General features: G+C 39.6%; 1 pseudogene; it reads left to right on the top strand.

Annotated features, from left to right (window-relative positions):
• Positions 1–3,388: 3,388 nt before the first annotated feature.
• LOC112832931 (jupiter microtubule associated homolog 2 pseudogene) lies at positions 3,389–4,268 on the top strand (annotated as a pseudogene).
• Positions 4,269–8,678: the final 4,410 nt, after the last annotated feature.

Below are 8,678 nucleotides of genomic sequence, written 5' to 3' on the forward strand. Positions count from 1 at the left end.
AGGCTCATGGGTAATACCAAGGCAATATCAGCCGAATGAATGAATGCTTTCCCCTGCCTTGTTTTCTACTAGGGACAATTTGATATATTTGTTTGCTTTAACTCATTTAGGCTGATAAAAGGTGAGAGTGTTTAGCTAGGAGTTAAATATTTAACGGAAATTCAAAGCCTTATCACAAAGAATTCTATTCAGATGATGAGGAATTTCAGACAATGGTGTCAGGCTACTGGGAAACTAGGAACAAGGATAATATGTGAATTCAGCTACTTCCTAAATCACAAGAATCAAAGACGTGAGATTAGAAGGGAAAATATGTGGCAACAACTCTTTATTTTATCAATTTCTTAAATAAACACTAACACATTCTAAAGACAAACACCACACCTCGATGGGAGGACACTGACAATAAATATGAAAAAATAAGAAAGTCATGTAGTATGTTAGAATGTGTTAAATGCTGTGGAAAAAATATGAAGACCAAAAAAGGGGGTTCAAGAAAGCAGAACAGAGGAAAATTAAAAATTCATTCATTCAATTTATTCATTCATTCACTCACTTAACCACTCAGCTAGCAGTTCTCAAGCATCGACTCCCTGCTTAGTCTAGTTAACATACATGAACAACAGGCACAGCCAAGGCTGTTGTTTGTAGATTCTCTAATAAAAACGGGTAGAGAGTGCTATGGGGACTTTCAATAATAGCTAGCAATTCAGGGAAGGCTTCAGAGATAAACACTATGTGCATTAGATCTTAAGAACTGGGTAATATTTAATCAGTTGAGAGGAGAGAAAGGACATTCCAGCAACAAAAACAACTAATGCAACATCATGGAGATAGAAAAGAGGATAGCAATTCAGGGAAAGGGAAAATTTTTGTTGTAGTGAAAGAGAAAGCTACAAGACAGAAAGCTAACAAGTGGGCGTGTGGTGGAGTCCAGTAGGGGTGGAGGAGTAGCTTTGCAGCAGATGAATTTGGAAAGGAATCCTTCTAGCCAACATGCATTAAGAGTTTCTACATACACGAATGCATTTGTATGCTGTCCTGTATTTTGATCATTCGAAACAGCAGGCTTAAAAGTACTATGGAACAAAGTAGTATACTTTTGTGTTTACCATGGGTATGCTTGGCTTTAACTAGACCCAGAATACAAAAATCCAAACTTACAAAACAGATAAAATAGGATGTGATTATTCTGTGAACAAAGGGATTCTTAACTTTATAAAAGGATTTACGTTCTTTGTTCTCAAGTACAGAAGTAGTGCCTGAGCTTGCCAACTCCCTGGATGTTAGGAGTCTCCCATAATGGAGCTATTCCTGACAGTCTGACCCTTCAGTGGAAATATTTTTTTCCTGCCTTGTTTTTTAAAGTTTAAACCAATTTTATAGAAGACATGAATTTGTATTCTCTATATTTAATAAACATGTGTTTATCACCCAGCCACCCTGGGTGATAGACATTTGGGAAGGTATGTGCTATGGTTAGCATTGTGAATCCTGTAAGACTGTTGAATCACAGACCTATACCTCTGAAACAAATAATACATTATATGTTAAAAAAAAGAAAAAGAAGAAGAAGATAGTAGGAAGGGAAAACCGAAGTGGGGGAAATCGGAGGGGGAGATGAACCATGAGAGACTATGGACTTGAGAAACAAACTGAGGGTTCTAGAGGGGAGGGGGCTAGGGGGATGGGTTAGCCTGGTGATGGGTATCAAAGAGGGCACGGACTGCATGGAGCGCTGTGTGTTATACACAAACAATGAATCATGGAACACTACATCAAAAACTAATGATGTAATGTATGGTAATTAACATAACATAAAAAAAAATGTGTTTAGCTCCCAATCCTCCCCTCTCTTACCTATAAACAAACTGAAGGGCATAAAGGGAAAGGAATCACTCAAAGTAGCCTTCATGGGGTCAGATCAGAACATCCTGGAGCTGGGATGGCAGAAGTGCCAAATAAAGCTGATGGTGGAGGTGAGGGCCCCTGAATTTGTAGGAGACACCATGGGGCCACTGGCACCAAGATTCCTGGTAATGATGGGGATTTGAGGTACAGGAAACAGGAGGAAACAAATGAGATAATCAAAATCTCATAAGGAACATCTGTATCTGGAAGATAAGCTTACCAAATTCCTTAATACAGTGATGTTCCATGGGAATATCGTGTCGCCAGTCAGTGTTTTGTCAGTTGTTATTCCTAAATATTTCAACTTTTAGAGAACTGTTGTATGTGTTTATTTTTTAATTTAAAGACAACACAAACAGGTGGGGGGGATGAGAAAAATGGGTGAAATGGAGAGGGAGATACAGGGTTCCAGTTATGGAATGAATAAGCCGTGGAAATAAAAGGCACAGCACGAAGAATACAGTCAGCGATATTGTAATAGCATTGCATAGCGACAGATGGTAGCTGCACAGTATAATGTACAAACATGCTGAATCACTATGTTGTACACTTGAAACTAGCGTATCGTTGTGTGTCAACTATATCCAAATTAACAAATTTATAAATAAATTAATATATATAATATACATAACAAATTAATAAATAAGTTATAAATAAATAAAAATAACACAAGCAAAAGATTTGGGAATGACTTCTTCCAGGTATGTTTACTGCCACACATCTTCAAAATACTAGTCTTAAAATGACTTAATTTGTTAAAGGCTCAGTTTAATGTTTTAGGTGATAGATAGCCATAATTTAAAAGTAATATTTAAATATATTAATAAGGGTTCGTATACACAAACCATTTACCATACTGACCAAATATCTGTTTTTCCAAAACACTAAAATATGTGTGTATGAGTATGCATCTTCAATATCTAAAGGTTACATACTTAATGGTAAATGACAGAATATTTGCCCCTTAATACCAGAACAAACGACAAGGATGTCTTTTCTTTTCTTCTTCTTTTTTTAATGAGGTATTTTATTTTATTTTATTTTTAGTTTAAATTCAATTAATTAACATATAGTGTATTATTAGTTTCAGAGGTAGAGTTCAGTGATTCATCATTTGCATAGAATACCCAGTGCTCATTACATCATGTGCCCTCCTTAATGTCCATCACCCAGTTACTCCATCCCCCTACCCACCTCTCCTCCAGCAACCCTGAGTTTGTTACCTACGATTAAGAGTCTCTTATGGTTTGTCTTCCTCTCTGGTTTTGCCTTTTTTTATTTGTCTACATAGAAAATACTAAGAAATATTGAAAAAAAGAAAACGCTGTGAGAAAAATAAGTGCATTTAACAAGGTTGCAGAATAAAAAGTCAATATAGGAAAAGTGTATTTCTACATATTAACAACAAACAATTGGAAAATTAAGTTAAAACTAAGGCCAAAAAAAATTTAACAATGTTTGGAGGAGGCACCCGGCCATGGGTGACGTGTTCCAGGGTCCAGGGAGTGAGGGCGGCCAGTCGGCTCCAGGGCCATGAAGCCCTTGGGAGGAGAGGGAGCAATCTTTTTGGAAGCTGCTCCTTGGAGCAGGCCCAACAGGATGGCATCTAATATTTTTGGACCCACTGAAGAGCCTCAGAACATACTGAAAAGGACCAATCCTTCAGAGGGGAAAGGAAGTAGTATCTTTGATGAATCAATGCCTGTGCAGACTCAGTGTCTGAACCTACCTGGTGGGAAGACCAGTGGTATTTTGGGTTCTCCAGTCTCTGCCACTTCACCTTTGGCACACCCAAACAAACCCAAGGACCACGTGTTCTTGTGTGAAGGAGAAGACCCCGAATTGGCCCTTAAAGCTGCAAGGAGCACCTTGTCCAGAGAAAAGCCGGGTGACAGGGTGGCCCTGGAGAACTGGGCTGGGCCCAGCAGCCTGTGCCCATGCCCACGGGTGACAGCCATGAGCCCAGGTTGGACCCGCGGTCTGCCTCTCACAACAAAGTCCTGAGCCTATCTGGAGGCTGCTGCTTCCCCTGTAGCCAGACAAGACTCCAGAGAGGTAGGATTTCAAATAGAGTTTCTTTTAGCCCAAAGGAGGGGAGATGGTCTGTTGTGTATCTGAAGTTGCTGCTCAGGCTCCATTGGCATCACAGAGCCGTGGAGCACCCCACCTTCCTGACCGCTGCCAAGAGATATGTCCCGGTGGGGACAAAATGTGACTTCCTGTGTGCGTACTCCTTTATAACTGCAGATGTGACAGGACTCTATGAGGGGCTCGAGGGCAGGTGGTTCAAGGCCACGGTGCGACCTGGTGACTCGGGGTTGCCTATGGCCTCATTGCACCAGCGCTCTGCTGGCTGACCTGGGGTCCAAGAATCACTAAGTAACAGAGTTTACAGCCTTGGCAAGAAAATAAAAAACAACCTTGTCTATTGCCATTGTATAGAGGAGCAAGGCTATAAGCCAAACACTAATGGCGGGGAGTGAGAGTCTCCGGCTGATCCCTGGGATGCTCACACCACACTGTTCACTGTGGCATGGTTTCTGACCCCGGGACTGCAGCTGCTGGCCCCCAGCAGCTCCTTTCCAGTCAGCCCCATGTGTGTTGCTCTGTACTCTTCTTGAGACACCTCAGTTGCTTGTCCTCAACAGCTGTTTTTTTTGTTTTGTTTTGTTTTGTTTTTTTGCAGATTTTATTTATTTATTTGACAGAGAACATGAGAGAGAGCACGCATGAGAGCGGGGAGGGGCAGAGGGAGAAGCAGACTCCCCGCCGAGCAGGGAGCCCAATGTGGGACTCCATCCCAGGACACCAGGATCATGACCTGAGCCGGAGGCAGACGCTTAACCAGCTGAGCCACCCAGGCGCCGTGTCCTCAACAGCTGTTAACAAAAACCAAAAAGTTGTTTTCAGTCTCAGCTTTACAGAAAGATTTTGTGCACTCATACCCTGAGGTACTCTATTTCTGGCATCTAAAAGCTTGGCCAGATCTTACTAGCATTCTCTGCCTTTCGTTTCCAGGCTGATTTTGCTGGGAATGATTCCTCTTTTCTCATCAGCCTACAGTCTAAGCCTTTGCCCATCACCAATGATGTGGACAGCTCCTTTCACAAGTCACAGTTCTTCCTGTTTAGAAGGCCCCCTGACTTCTAAAACTCTGTCCACATGCATCCAGATAAAAGGGATTATTTAAATCCTTTATCTATCTTACTTTATTCCTATTGATGGTGGGAAGAAGAGATGCTCCAGAACCTTGGGTTCTTAGGTTTGAATCTTTAATAATTAAAGAGCTCTTCTAAAATACCAGCTTTACATAAGTGACTGTTGACTCTGATCTGTTTCTGACACATTTCTAGGATAAAGCCATTTGCTCCAATACAGCAAAGAGGAGGAAAAGTTTGCTTAGCACTCTTTATAAAACTTTGCAGAGCCTCTGGACCATGTTCAGTTTCCAGAAGAGATCTGGAGACATTGGGCCAGAAGATTGAGTAGTTTGATAAGGAAGTCTCAAATGGCCAATTCCATGATTCTTGCCAGGAAAGATAGTGGGCTGGCCGGAGTCATTTTGCTTTAACCCCTCAGGCAGAGTTTCTCCCAGTTGGCCCCTAAAGGGCTACAGTCTCAGTTCTTATACTTCACTCATATTGGACCAACAGTTAACAGAGGACAGGGTTTGGGTGGGGTAGCTATTGGTATGAGTGCCTATAAAGCTAATGCCAGGTGCTAAAAATACCTGCATTGTTGTTACAATTTTGAAAAGCAACAGCATTATTTAGTCACAGTCACAGAGGCCTAGACACTTAATGCTTGCAGGAGTGAGCTATCTACTGAGCTCCACCTCTTACACCTAGAGCATTGAAGGGATCTGTGCATGGCTTTGTTAAACAAAAACCGATTTCCCCCCTTTCAACTGCCCTGCTCACTCAGGAAGGAGTCAAGAAACTCATTCCTTGCTACTCTCTCAAGTGCTTCCTGCCTCCACCCTTCAAATGGCCATTTATAAGAAAGTTTTTTCTTACAAATCCAGAGCATTTTTTTCCCCATTAAAAAATGTCATAAGTGGTGGTTAGGGGTTAACCCCAAACACACTAACTCGCTTAATAGCGCAATGTTCTAATGGTTGAAATGAACTGCCATTTATAACTATGTTTTGTTTTGCTTTTTAATATGCAAGAAAATGATTTGTGAATTCCAAGTTGGATTGCTAGGAACCCTGACCTTGTAGTGCTGGCCCCTGTGGCTTCCCTCCTGCCCTCAATGTCCACCCAGTGAGAGGAAGAGCTCTCTAGTTCTGTCCACTGGCAGGGAGCTTGGGTGGAGATGGGGGAGGCAGATGTGGGAATGGAGGCGAACATGAACTGTAGCAAGAGCCTCTGCACAGCAAGACAGATGCCCTGCCTCACTTTTCTTCCCATCTTTCCCTCCCTGGGGCCATAGAAATGGGTTTAGTGTGACTGGTGGTAGTACAATCACTGGGAGAAGTAGGAGAGGGGTTTCTGCTGCTCCTGTGAGCCCAATGGGGGTCGCCATTTATATTTGGAAAATGCTCTATATATTAGGGACTGCCTGTATTTGGAAGATTCATTAACTCTTAGCATCTTTTTCTCAACCTCTAAGCTGCATTGAGAAATTATTAGTCTGTATTTTTATCAACCCTTAAAACATTTTAAAAGTTTTTTTAAGTTAAAATAGTTGGTGCCAACTATTTTCTAGAGCTGTATCAAAACAAGAAGGCTGTACCCACACCACAATATAGTTTTGATAGGGACATTTTGTTGTTTTTACAAAGCAGGATTGGGTATAACTATTGAATGAAACTTAGCAATCATGTAAAAAAAAGAATTTAACAATGTTTAATTAACATTAAAAGAATATCTAAATAAATAGAATGATAAACCATTTTCAAAAACTGGAAGACTCAAACTGTTAAAATGTTCATTTTCCCCAGATTAATCAATCTATTCAATGAAATCTCAAATTTTTAGTAGTCTTTTTTGTTGATGAACTGATTCTAAAATTTATATGAAGAAGCAAAGGACTTAAAATAGTCAAAATCTTGAAGAAGAACAAAATTGGAGGATGTACATTGCCTGAATTCAAGACCTATAATATAGTTACAGCAATCAGGATAACATTGTATTGTTATAACAATAAACTTACAGATCGATGGAACAGAATAGAGTTTCCATAAATAGATCATATTATCTATGATCAGATAATTTTTGGAAATGTGTCAATTCAGTTCAATGAAGGAAAAAGTCTTTTCAACAAATGTGCTAAAGCAACTGGGCATCCCTATTGAAATTAATGAGCCTCAACCCAGTGTCTCATTATAAGCAAAATTTAATTTGACACGAACCAGACCTAAATGAAAAGCTAAAACTCTAAACTTTCTGGAAGAAAACAGAAGAAGTAAATTTCATGACCCTAAATTAGGCAAAGATTTATTAGATAACATAAAAAAGAGATAACAATCTTCACCTACATTAATATCTTCCTATCTTCAAGTGACATTATCAAGACAATGAAAGGCCATCCATTGACTAGGAGAAAACATCTGTCATACCTGTATCTGACAAAAGAAGCTTATATCCAAATCGTATAAAGAATCACTATAACTCAATAATGAAAAGTCAACCAACCCAATAAAAAATGGGCACTCATCTGGACACATATGCAAGAAAATATCGCCAACAAAAATCTTCATTTCTGTAACCATCATAGCCTGAGCCTCAGGTTTTTGTCATAATTATTTTTGGTGATAACAACCCAGTGATAATACCCAAGCAGAATCTGCTGAAGTGAAGGCAGAGAAACCCCACATATAAAGATAATAAGGTTTTAATGGCTATTCTTTTCTCACACATACCCAGCCCATTACAGAGTTATCATTAACTTTATAGCATCACCAATCGTATAAAGGTTAACTGCAGTGCTTCATGCTCTTTCCCTTATCCTGGAATTTTCCCAGGGCTAGCCACTGAAGAGCAGATTGATCTCATCTCAAACCCGACAGAATTGGGATAGGAATTTTATATCGATTTAACCAAATAGACTGACAAACCTTTGCTGCATAAACAAAGATGTACCTAGAAATGTTATTGTATTAGTGTATTTGAACACTATATCTAATCAGAGCATAATGATTTAATTACTGTTTTATTACACAGGTAAGTAATGTCTATTAAATCAAGCCTCTTAAATGCCATTCATGCTTACATGATCCTACAAAAGAAGTTCCTGTTAGTTTTCTTAATAGAGGAAAAGCTATAAATAGGCACATCTCAAATTATGCAAGTATCACCCTGAAATTTATAAACCATATTATTAAAATTGAATCCATTTAATCTCCATTAATATTTTAAATTTTGAACTTTTTTTCTGAATTTGAAAGTAGTACATGCTCGGGGCGCCTGGGTAGCTCAGTCGTTAAGCGTCTGCCTTCAGCTCAGGTCATGATCCCAGGGTCCTGGGATTGAGCCCCCCATCAGGCTCCCTGCTCCGCGGGAAGCCTGCTTCTCCCTCTCCCACTCCCCCTGCTTGTGTTCCCTCTCTCGCTGTGTCTCTCTCTGTCAAATAAATAAATAAAATCTTTAAAAAAGAAAAAAAAGAAAGTAGTACATACTCATAAGAAAAAATAGAGTATGCAAAAATGTAAAGGAGAAAAGAATTTCACTTAATCAAGTGATCCAGAAAAAATCGTTAAAATTTTCAGTGTTACTTCTTATTATTTCTCATAACTTCTGTTTGTATACCTGAGATCATATAGT

This window comes from Callorhinus ursinus, unplaced genomic scaffold, assembly GCF_003265705.2.
Source record: "Callorhinus ursinus isolate GAN/ISIS: 27379988/994484 unplaced genomic scaffold, GSC_fseal_2.0 scaffold25, whole genome shotgun sequence".
Classification (NCBI taxonomy): domain Eukaryota; kingdom Metazoa; phylum Chordata; class Mammalia; order Carnivora; family Otariidae; genus Callorhinus; species Callorhinus ursinus.